This window comes from Atractosteus spatula, assembly GCF_055471065.1.
Source record: "Atractosteus spatula isolate fAtrSpa1 chromosome 10 unlocalized genomic scaffold, fAtrSpa1.hap1 SUPER_10_unloc_15, whole genome shotgun sequence".
Lineage (NCBI taxonomy): Eukaryota > Metazoa > Chordata > Actinopteri > Semionotiformes > Lepisosteidae > Atractosteus > Atractosteus spatula.
This window is the reverse complement of record NW_028296618.1, coordinates 126,581-138,670: the sequence shown is the minus strand read 5'-3', so window position 1 is coordinate 138,670 and position 12,090 is coordinate 126,581. Positions and strand designations below refer to the sequence as shown.

The following is a 12,090-nucleotide window of genomic DNA, read 5'->3' as shown; positions in this document are numbered from 1 at the left end:
TTTCAGAGCCTCCGCACGGCACACGACTCGACATCAGGAAGCACATTGAAGTGAAAGCAGGAAGCGCTGCGACATGCACTGTGCAGATCCCGCCACACTAAGAGGTGAGTGGGTCTGTTCGATGCACAAAGAACGCTTTGAAAGCATCAAAGGCAAATCATTCCGAGTTGGTCGTTTGTGTTTTCTGTTCAGACGCGAAATGCTGAAATGATCTCTCGGCTCCTCGGTTGTCATTTCTGCTCCGTAAAGGAATCACAGCACGCGTCCGCTTCCAGCACGGTGGGTCAGGACACGATGCCGGGGGTCGGAGAGAGCGATGTCTTCCTCGTTAGTATAGTGGTGATTATCCCCACCTGTCACGCGGGCGACTGGGGTACATCAGGACGCGCATTGAAGTGAAAGCAGGATGCGCTGCGACATGCACTGTGCAGATCCCGCCACACTAAGAGGTGAGTGGGTCTGTTCGATCACAGCGCTAGGCGAATCCCCAATCCCCTTTTGTGCGTGCCGACAAAAGAAGCCAGTCTGTTTCCGCCCGGTTTCGAACCGGGGACCTTTCGCGTGTGAGGCGAACGTGATAACCACTACACTACGGAAACGGTGGCAAACCCTGCCCAGCGGCCCAGCGCTGAGCTTCGCCAATGCGATTCAGCTGCTTCCAGTGCCTTTATTGGAGTGCGCTGATGGACTGTGCTCTCTCTCCAGAGACCAGCACGCCTGTCATTGACGGAGCAGGAAAGGCGGCGCCACATTCTACAGCCCTCTCCACGCAATCGACGAAATCGGGCTACTGAAGTGGAGAAAATCGCCTCTCCAGAAAGTGCAAATATCATCTTGGAGAGTATAAATCCTATTTCCGAAGGTCAGCCCTGTCTGCCAGAGTAACCCTCCCACCTCATGCAGGGATGATCAGCTCGTCTCACACGCGAGAAGTCTTCGGTTGGAAACAAGCGCCCCCTCTTCTCGCGCGTTTTGTACGTTCGAGTGGTTTTAATGCGGCTCCTTCGTACGCAAAACTGACAGGTTCCTATACCGGGAGTCGAACCCGGGCCGCCGGGGTGAACACCAGGAATCCTAACCGCTAGACCATATGGGAGCACACAACCTTGCTGTTCCGGGCATCATGCAAGCAAACTACATAAATATGAGAAAACGCGCAAGAGAGTTGTCACTCAGAGTGTCGAAGGGTCGATGTATACTGGGGCTCAGTTGAAATGCAACGTCAGGACTTTTCCGAATTAGGTCACACGAAGAGAGCACAGCCTTTTCCGGCCTGCCACGTGGGTATCGGTAACTCGCCGTGATCGTATAGTGGTCAGTACTTTGCGTTGTGGCTGCAACAACCCCGGTTCGAATCCGGGTCACGGCAGAATAGGGGCGCCTGCTTTGACTACTTGCGCGAATGAAGGCAAAAGAAAGCCGATCGATGTGAACGAACGGCGCTTTACAGAGGAGTACTGCCTGACTGGATCGTTGATGAACGACAGAGGCCACTCCGACCTCTTCTCGGTTTTCTTCAATGACTTACTAAGGATCTTCTTCACATTCGCCCATGCAGGGGAAGCCAGTTACACCAAAGCAAACGCAGGAAAGTGCATTTCAAGCAGAGACCAGTAGGGACTTGTTTACACCGAGAGTGGTCGGAGAATGGAACAATGCGCCCAGCCCTGTTGCTGGAGCCGATTCTTGATGAGATCTTGGGCTCACTAAGAGGCCCCCACTGGATGCTAATCTTTCTGTTGTTCTTGCAGGTCCTGCGCTGCTTTTGAGCCGACAGAGCTCGTCCTGGTCTGTCGGCACAGCCCAATTGCAAATGATCGGCTCCGCGTACAGAAGGAACGTGCGTTTGGTACAAGAGTGCATGAAGGCACCGGAAATACATTGGGAACAAATGACCGGTCGCTCAAGACCTCTGTGAAGTACAGGAGCGTGCAAAAATAGGCTGCTTCCGCCCGGTCTCGAACCAGGGATCTTTCGCGTGTTAGGCGAACGTGATAGCCGCTACACTACGGAAACCTGCAGGGACTGCTGCTGGTGTCTCGCTTGCGTATCGGGCTGAGAAAGGGAAGCGTCACTTTAGGCAGGGGGCGCTGGAGAGAGCAAACTACATAAATATGAGAAAACGCGCAAGAGAGTTGTCACTCAGAGTGTCGAAGGGTCGATGTATACTGGGGCTCAGTTGAAATGCAACGTCAGGACTTTTCCGAATTAGGTCACACGAAGAGAGCACAGCCTTTTCCGCCCTGCCACGTGGGTATCGGTAACTCGCCGTGATCGTATAGTGGTCAGTACTTTGCGTTGTGGCCACAAAGAGGAGCGGGAGAGTCTTCACAGCGGTAGGTGAATCCCAAAACAGTGTACGTGACGACAAATGAGACGGGCCTGTTTCCGTCCGGTTTTGAACCGGTGATTTTTCGCGTGGGAGGCAAACGTAATAACCACTACACTACGGAAACAGTGGGAAAAGGGTCCCACCGGCAGTGAGTATTCAACTTCACAGCATTAGTGCTCAAGAATTCAATTGTTATCCCAACCACTTGATATCAATTTAATTCCTAAGGTTATGTACTTGTTTTGAGTATCTAATGTAGAAGTTGTAAACAAGTTCAATTACGAAACGGTTTAAATGAATGATATACCGAACTTATGTCCTCTTGATATGTGTAACTCTTTGTAACTGAATGAATTTATATATTTTGTATTCTGATAACCCTTACGATAAGATCTGTTAGGTTTACATGCATATTCTATATAATAATAAATGCATCCTCGTGTATTAGTACCTGTGTGTGCGTTGTTTGAGTTATATCCCATGGTTAGATTCTAAGACGATTAAAAGAATCAATTTTGTGATTTACTGCCACAATTAATAATTGTCCCAGTAAATGCCCAAACCCCTACAGAACTGGTGCTTTGTGAGAGCACACTACAACAGTGTGTGATCTCCTGTCCCAGCCTGAGGAGCAGACAGCGAGCCTGTCTCTCAATAATACTAATAATGCAGTGTGTGATCTCGTATCCCAGCCTGGGAAACAGTGAGTCAGCCTCTCAATAATTATAATACAGTGTGATCTACTGTCCCAGCTTGAGGAACACACAGTGAGCCTGTCTCTCAATAATAATAATACAGTGTGTGACCTCCTGTCCCAGCCTGAGGAACAGACAGTGAGCCTGTCTCTCAATAATAATAATACAGAGCGTGATCTCCTGTCCCAGCATAAGTAACAGACAGTGAGCCTGTCTCTCAGTAATAATACAGTGTGTGATCTTCTGTCCCAGTCTAGGGAATTGAAAGTGAGCCTGTCTCTCAGTAATACTAATATAGTGTGTGATCCACTGTCCCAGCCTGAGGAACAGACAGTCAGCCCGTCTCTCAATAATAATAATACAGTGTGTGATCTCCTGTCCCAGCCTGAGGAACAGACAGGAGTGAGGCAGTCTCTCAATTATAATAAAGCAGATTATGATCTGCTGTCCCAGCCTAAGGAACAATCAGGAAAGAGCAGGTCTCTCGATAATAATAATACAGTGTGTGATCTCCTGTCCCAGCCTGAGGAACAGACAGTGAGCCTGTCTCTCAATCATAATAATACAGTGTGTGACTTCCTGTCCCAGCCTGAGGAATATACAGTGAGCCTGTCTCTCAATAACAATAATACAGTGTGTGACCTCCTGTCCCAGCCTGAGGAACAGTGAGCCTGTCTCTCAATAATAATAATACAGTGTGTGACCTCCTGTCCCAGCCTGGGGAACAGTGAGCCAGACTCTCAATAATAATAATACAGTGTGATCTCCTGTTCCAGCCTGAGGAACAGACAGTGACCCTGTCTCTCAATCATAATAATACAGTGTGTGACTTCCTGTCCCAGCCTGAGGAATAGACAGTGAGCCTGTCTCTCAATAATAATAATACAGTGTGTGACCTCCTGTCCCAGCTTGGGGAACAGTGAGCCAGTCTCTCAATAATAATAATACAGTGTGATCTCCTGTTCCAGCCTGAGGAACAGACAGTGAACCTGTCTCTCAATAATAATCATAGAGTGTGTGACCTCCTGTCCCAGCCTGAGGAAGAGACAGTGAACCTCTCTCTCAGTAATAATAATACAGTGTGTGATCTCCTGTCGCAGCCCAAAAGAAGAGACAGTGAGCCTATCTCTCAATAATAATAATACAGTGTGTGATCTCCTGTCCCAGCCTGAGGAACAGACAGTGAACCTGTCTCTCAATAATAATAATAATACAGTGTGTGATCTCCTGTCCCAACCTGAGGAACAGACAGGAGTGAGCCAATCTCTCAATAATAATAAAGCAGATTATGATCTCCTGTAACAGCCTAAGTAACAGTCAGGAAAGAGCAGGTCTCTCGATAATAATAATACAGTGTGTGATCTCCTGTCCCAGCCTGAGGAACAGACAGTGAGCCTGTATCTCAATAATAATAATATAGTGTGTGACTTCCTGTCCCAGCCTGAGGAACAGACAGTGAGCCTGTCTCTCAATAATAATAATGCAGTGTGTGACCTCCTGTCCCAGCCTGAGGAGCAGTCAGTGAGCCTGTCTCTCATTAATAATACAGTGCGTGATCTGTCCCAGTCTGGGGAATTCAAAGTGAGCCTGTCTCTCAGTAATAATAATATAGTGTGTGATCCACTGTCCCAGCCTGAGCAATAGACAGTCAGCCCGTCTCTTAATAATAACAATACAGTGTGTGATCTCCTGTCCCAACCTGAGAAACAGACAGGAGTGAGGCAGTCTCTCAATAATAATAAAGCAGATTATGATCTGCTGTCCCAGCCTAAGGAACAGTCAGGAAAGAGCAGGTCTCTCGATAATAATAATACAGTGTGTGATCTCCTGTCCCAACCTGAGAAACAGACAGGAGTGAGGCAGTCTCTCAATAATAATAAAGCAGATTATGATCTGCTGTCCCAGCCTAAGGAACAGTCAGGAAAGAGCAGGTCTCTCAATTATAATAATACAGTGTGTGACCTCCTGTCCCAGCCCAAAAGAAGAGACAGTGAGCCTATCTCTCAATAATAATAATACACTGTGTGTCTCCTGTCCCAGCCTGAGGAACAGACAGTAAACCTGTCTCTCAATAATAATAATCCAGTGTGTGATCTACTGTCTTAGCCTGAGGAACAGACAGTGATCCTGTCTCTCAATAATAATATTCCAGTGTGGGATGTCCTGTCCCAGTCTGAAGAACAAACAGTGAGCATGATTCTCAATAATAAAAGAACAGTGTGTGATCTCCAGTCCCATCCAGATGAACAGGCAGTGAACCTGTCTCTCAATAATAATAATACAGTGTGTGACTTCCTATCCCAGCCTGAGGAACAGACAGTGAGCCTGTCTCTCAATAATAATGATACAGTGTGTCATTTCCTGCCCCAGCTTGAGGAACAGACAGTGAGCATGTCTCTCAACAATAATATGAATAAACTGTGTGATCTACTGTCCCAGCCTGAGGAACAGACAGCGAGCCTGTCTCTCAATAATAATAATACAGAGTGTGATCTCCTGTCCCAGCCTGAGGAACAGACAGTTAGCCTGTCTCTCAATAATAATAATAATAGAGTGTGTGACCTCCTGTCCCAGCCTGAGGAAGAGACAGTGAGCCGGCCACTCAATAATAATAATACAGTGTGTGATCTCCTGTCCCAGCCAGGGATCAGACAGTAAATCTGTCTCATAATAATAGTAATCCACTGACTTAGCCTGAGGAACAGACAGTGATCCTGTCTCTCAATAATATTAATCCAGTGTGGGATGTCCTGTCCCAGTCTGAGAAACAAACAGTGAGCCTGTCTCTCAATAATAATAATACAGTGTGATCTCCTGTCCCAGCCTGAGGAACAGACAGTGAGCCTGTCTCTCAATAATAGTAATACAGTTTGTGATCTCCTGTCCCAGCCCAAAGGAAGAAACAGTGAGCCTATCTCTCAATAATATTAATAAACTGTCTTATCTCCTGTCCCAGCCTGAGACACAAACAGTGAGCCTGTCTCTCAATAATAATAATACAGAGTGTGATCTCCTGTCCCAGCCTGAGGAACAGACAGTGAGCCTGTCTCTCAATAATAATACAGTGTGTGATCGTCTGTCCCAGTCTGGGGAACAGAAAGTGAGCCTGTCTCTCAGTAATAATAATATAGTTTGTGATCCACTGTCCCAGCCTGGGGAACAGACAGTCAGCCCGTCTCTCATTAATAATAATACAGTGTGTGATCTCCTGTCCCAACCTGAGGAACAGATAGGAGTGAGCCGGTTTCACAATAATAATAAAGCAGATTATGATCTCCTGTCCCAGCCTAAGGAACAGTCAGGAAAGAGCAGGTCTCTCGATAATAATAATACAGTGTGTGATCTCCTGTCCTAGCCTGAGGAACAGACAGTGAGCCTGTCTCTCAATAATAATAATACAGTGTGTGACTTCCTGTCCAAGCCTGAGGAAGAGACAGTGAGCCAGTCTCTCAAAATAATAAAAATACAGTGTGTGACCTCCTGTCCCAGCCTGAGGAAGAGACAGTGAGCCTGCCTCTCAGTAATAATAATACAGTGTGTGACCTCCTGCCCCAGCCTGGGGAACAGTGAGCCAGACTCTCAATAATACAAATACAGTGTGTGATCTTCTGTCCCAGCCTGAGGAACAGACAGTGAGCCTGTCCCTCAATAAGAATAATACAGTGTGTGACCTCCTGTCCCAGCCTGGGGAACAGTGAGCCAGACTCTCAAGAATAATAATACAGTGTGATCTCCTGTCGCAGCCTGAGGAACAGTGAGCCTGTCTCCCAATAATAAAAATACAGTTTGTGATCTCCTGTCCCAGGCTGAGGAAGAGACAGTGAACCAGCCACTCAATAATAATAATACAGTGTGTGATCTCCTGTCCCAGCCAGGGGATCAGACAGTAAACCTGTCTCTTAATAATAGTAATCCAGTGTGTGATTTCCTGTCCCAGCCTGAGGAACAGACAGTGAGCCTGTCTCTCAATAATAATAATACAGTGTGTGATGTCCTGTCCCAGCCCAAAGGAAGAGACAGTATGCCTATCTCTCAATTATATTAATAAACTGTTTGATCTCCTGTCCCAGCCTGAGATACAGACAGTGAGCCTGTCTCTCAGAAATAATAATAAAGAGTGTGATCTCCTGTCCCAGCATGAGGAACAGACAGTGAGCCTGTCTCTCAATAATAATACAGTGTGTGATCTTCTGTCCCAGTCTGGGGAACAGAAAGTGAGCCTGTCTTTCAGTAATAATAATATAGTGTGTGATCCACTGTCCCAGCCTGAGGAACAGACAGTGAGCCTGTCTCTCAATAATAATAATAATAATAATAATAATAATAATAATAATAATAATAGAGTGTGTGACCACCGACAATGGCCACAAAGCCGGGGAATGGCACCTGTAAAGTGTTAATTGGGGCACAGGAACAGCCCGTCTCGTCTCGGGTGCCGTCTTTAAAGACAATAACAGCAAACACAGTGGGGCGGAGGAAGAAGACGACACGACACATGCAGGTACATTCAGCTCCGGCGGGAACGAGTCATTTGTCGGTCTTTTCAAGTGCTGAGAGCCGAGTAATCCTCCGCTTGTATCGTTTCTCCCCAGTGACTAGATCTCACCCTGTGACTCACGACTGGGCTCACCCACGGCAGCCCAGCAGATGTGAGCCTGGCCTGCACCCGGATGGGAGATTCCCCCTGGAAAAGCTCAGGTTGCAAGAGATGTTACTGGGACCAGTACGGAGCGCTCACCCTGCGGTCTGTGTGGCTTTTCTTATGCCCCAGCCTCCTGATGGCGACACTCTACTGCGCAAACAGGCACCGTCCTTCGGGGGAGGCGGAAAACCGAGGTCCCGACCCTCCTTGGCCATGAACAAATCCCAGGGCGTCTCTCAAAAAGAGACACCGGGGTGTTACTCTGGTGTCAGTGTCTCAGGGAGTGGATGGGCACTGTGAGACTGACAGGAATGTCTGGGAGAAGCTCCTCCTACAGCTGTAGGCACAGAAGAGCTTCACCAACAGAGTCACGCAGTGAACATGATAACAGCTACACTACGGAAACCTGCAGGGGCTGCTGCTGGTGTCTCGCTTGCGTTTCAGGTTGAGAAGGGAAGTGTCCCTTTAAGAAAGGGGCGCTGGAGAGAGTAACAAAGGGCACGATGAAACACAATGCCAAAACCCGGGATAGAACCAGGGACCTTTAGATCTTCAGTCTAACACTCTCTCAACTGAGCTATTTCCACTGTGCGCACAGTACCCAACCACCTGCACCAGCCTTCCTGTGATGGCATGAGCGCATCAAGAGGAGCGGGAGAGTGTTGCGGGAACGTCACTCAGAAGGAAAGCCACCCAGCTGCGCCCTCTGAGCTCTGTCCAGCGCATCTTCCTCGCGTGGACTCCTGCCTGTGATGGGCAGGAAACAATTAGCAAGAACAGAACAACACCCCACAGGTGTCTCATGACCACACCTTAGGGTGTGACACGTGCAGGTGTGAGGGGTTGCCGGGCCACTTTGGAACAGACCTTTGGCGGAGGGGGGGGGGGAAAGACGTGACACCTCAACTTCTGCAGGATCACAGCTCTCCGACGCCCCAGGCAACCACTCGATAAGCTACTGGACACACCTGCCCCTCCTCACACAGACCGTGGAAAAGCCCTTGAGTGGGAGGGCTCTCTCTTCCTCCCAGGAGCCCTTGGACACGACGCACAGACAGAGCGCGGTGACCCGCCGCCTGCGACACGGTTCCAGGCAGGACTCCACTCCGCAGGAGCCGCAGAGCAGAGGAGATGGGGGCAGCTTAGCTCCTGTGCAGAGACTTGAGCTGTTGTTGCTGCAGATGCTGTTTTTTCTTTTTTCGGGGTAGGAGTGAATCTTGAGTTGCCCTTAGAAAGGAAGCAGAGCACTTCAACGGTACGGGTGTGTGTGTGCGCCCTGGTGATTCTGGGAGACAGATCGAACCTGGGCTAAAAGAGAGGGGGCTTAGCCCTCTTCCATTTGCTAGTTCAGAGTTGTACAACCCATTTGTATCTGCTAGGCGGCGCAGCCGTCGTGCACAAAGAACGCTTTGAAAAGCGTCAAAAGCAAGTCATTCCGAGTTGGTCGTTTGTGTTTTCGAAATGCTGAATTGCTGCGAAATGCTGAAATGATCTCACGGCTCCTCGGTTGTCATTTCTGCTCCGTAAAGGAATCACAGCACGCGTAGGCTTCCAGCATGGTGGGTCAAGACACGATGCCGAGGGTGGATGAAAGCGATATCTATCTCGTTAGTATAGTGGTAAGTATCCCACTGGCGTACTGGATACAGGTGTATCACCTGTGACGCTGGAGACTGGGGTTTGATTCCCTGATGGGGAGTCGCTCCTGTCCTACTTCCTTAGAGAAAAGACTACCTTTCTCCTGCCTGTGTTTCCTTTCACAGCGCCGTGCACCTTTTCATTGCTCTCGCTTTCAGAGCCTCCGCATGGCACACGACTCGACATCAGGACGCACATTGAAGTAAAAGCATGAAACATGCACTGTGCAGATCCCTGCACACTAAGAGGTGAGTGGGTCTGTTCGATGCACAAAGAATGCTTTGAAAAGCGTCAAAAGCAAGTCATTCCGAGTTGGTCGTTTGTGTTTTCAGTTCACATGCGAAATGCTGAAATGATCTCTTGGCTTCTCGGTTGTCATTTCTGCTCCGTAAAGGAATAACAGCACGCGTCCGCTTCCATAATGGTGGGTCGGGATATGATGCCGGGGGTCGGAGAGAGCGATGTCTTCCTCGTTAGTATATTGGCGTGTATCCCCACCTGTCACGCGGGAGACCGGGGTACATCAGGACGCGCATTGAAGTGAAAGCAGGAAGCGCTGCGACATGCACTGTGCAGATCCTGCCACACTAAGAGGTGAGTGGTTCTGTTCAATCACAGCGCTAGGCGAATCCCCAAACAGTGTGCGTGGTGACAAAAGAAGCCGGTTTGTTTCCGCCTGGTTTTGAACCAGGGACCTTTCGCGTGGGAGAAGAACGTGATAACCACTACACTACAGAAACGGTTGGAAGTTGTGCCCAGTGGCCCAGCGCCGAGCTTCGCCAATGTGATTCAGCTGCTTCCATTGCCTTTATTGGAGTGCGCTGATGGACCGTGCTCATTCTCCAGAGACCAGCACGCTCTGTCATGGACAGAGCAGGAAAGGCGGCGCCACATTCTACAGCCCTCTCCACGCAATCGACAAAATCGGGCTACTGAAGTGGAGAAAATCTCCTCTCCAGAAAGTGCAAATATCATCTTGGAGAGTATAAATCCTCTTGCCGAAGGTCAGCACTGTCTACAAGAGTACCCCTTGTAATGTTTCATAGCCAAAATGTAAATGTAGTGGCTCTCTGAAGGCACCAGTTCTGTAGGGTTTGGGCATTTACTGTGACAATTATTAATTGTAGCAGTAAATCACAAAATTGATTCTTGCAATGGCTTTAGAATCCAACCATGCGACATAACTCAAACAACGCACACACACAGGTACTAATACACGAGGATACATTTATTAATACATAAAATATGCATATAAACCTAACAGATCTTATCGAGAGGGTTATCAGAATACAAAAGGTATATACTCAATCAGTTACAAAGTGTTACACATATCAAGAGGACATACGTTCAGTATATCATTCATTTAGACCGTTTCATAAATGAACTTGGTTATAACTTCTACATTAGATACTCAAAACAAGTACAGAACTCTTAGGAATTAAATTGATATCAACTGGTTGGGATAACAATTGAATTCTCGAGCTGTAATGCATTGAAGTTGAATACTCATCCAATCTCTGGGGATTCAGATCTCCTGCGGGCACAAAGAAACAGTTGCAGGCTGTTGCTGTCCAATCCGCACTCTCTGGCTCCGTGCCAGGCTGTGCTGTGCGGCTTGCGACGGTGCGCTGCTGATGCTCACTGACCGGCTAGTTAGTGTTGGCTTTAACTAGCAAAGTTTGTGCACAGGAGAAAAGATGACTGTGGGTCCCAGCAAGTCAGGAAGAGGACCGGTTCGTTTCTGATGAAGAGCCAGTTCTGAATAGTGATTCAGCTGTCCACAGTTCCGACCTGTTCACGAGGCCTGCTGCTGGTTACTCTCTGGCAACCTCCACTCTAGACTCTTAGAACAAAGGAAAGTTCTGGCACTCGGACACACTGGCCGTTCCGTGGTTGTCCGGGCTGAGTCTCAGGATGGACAGGAGGCGCGCTGCGAGAATGTCCTGCCCTTGGGAGCCTTCTGCTCCTGGGCTGTCCTGCCCTGGAATTCTCCTTTGAATTTCCTTTAGAACAGTCCACAGAATTCTCCACTGAATCTCCTGAATCTCACTGAATCTCACAGGCTCTCTGTGTTGCCTGTTTTTACCTGGAGGAACTTCAGCTCATTGATTGGCTGAAAGTTCCATGGGCATCAGAGTCCCACGTGGGTTACTCAGCCCTACCAGTCCCTGATTGGTTGATCAAGGTGAGATATGAGTCACTTACTCCTGACACTTAGGAATGCAGTCCAGATGTCCATCTGGCACTCCCTAGACAGATAGGCGCCAATGGATGACCATTGATCATGATAGCCAGGCTTAGCTAAGTGCATCCTCGTCTGGGAGCTTGTTCCTTATCAAAAGAAAACATCCTAAATCAGCCTGCATGAATACTGTCTCTGTGGCTGCACCACAGAGATGGAGGATGAGATGGGGCCTAATTTGGGAAAGCTCAGAAACACTTAATTCTTTCTTATTAATAAGCCTCGCCGCTACATATCCCCCCTTTTTGAAGGTCACGAGGTCCTGAGGCGTTGTTGCCTTCAAAACGAAACAGAGTTAAGTGATGTCCCTTGCCATTAGAACATTAATCTTAAATGTCTACATTACTCCTCGAGAATTCATACCGGAACCAGCATTAGATACAAACAGGATGAATAACATCTGGAGTATGTATAAACACAGTAGGAGACATTATCTAAGTCTAGGAATTACACATCAGGGAGCTCACTGTCAATATCTGATACCTCTGTAGTAGATATTTGGGTAGAAGTCACTTCCTTTCTTTTGACATGCTACCTTTGA

At 48.1% G+C, this 12,090-nt stretch overlaps 1 non-coding gene across 1 annotated transcript; it reads right to left on the bottom strand.

The window, feature by feature from the left end:
* Positions 1-526: 526 nt before the first annotated feature.
* Positions 527-599, bottom strand: trnav-cac (transfer RNA valine (anticodon CAC)). Its single transcript has one exon. It is a non-coding gene; the product is annotated as a tRNA-Val (tRNA).
* Between the last annotated feature and the right edge of the window lie 11,491 nt (positions 600-12,090).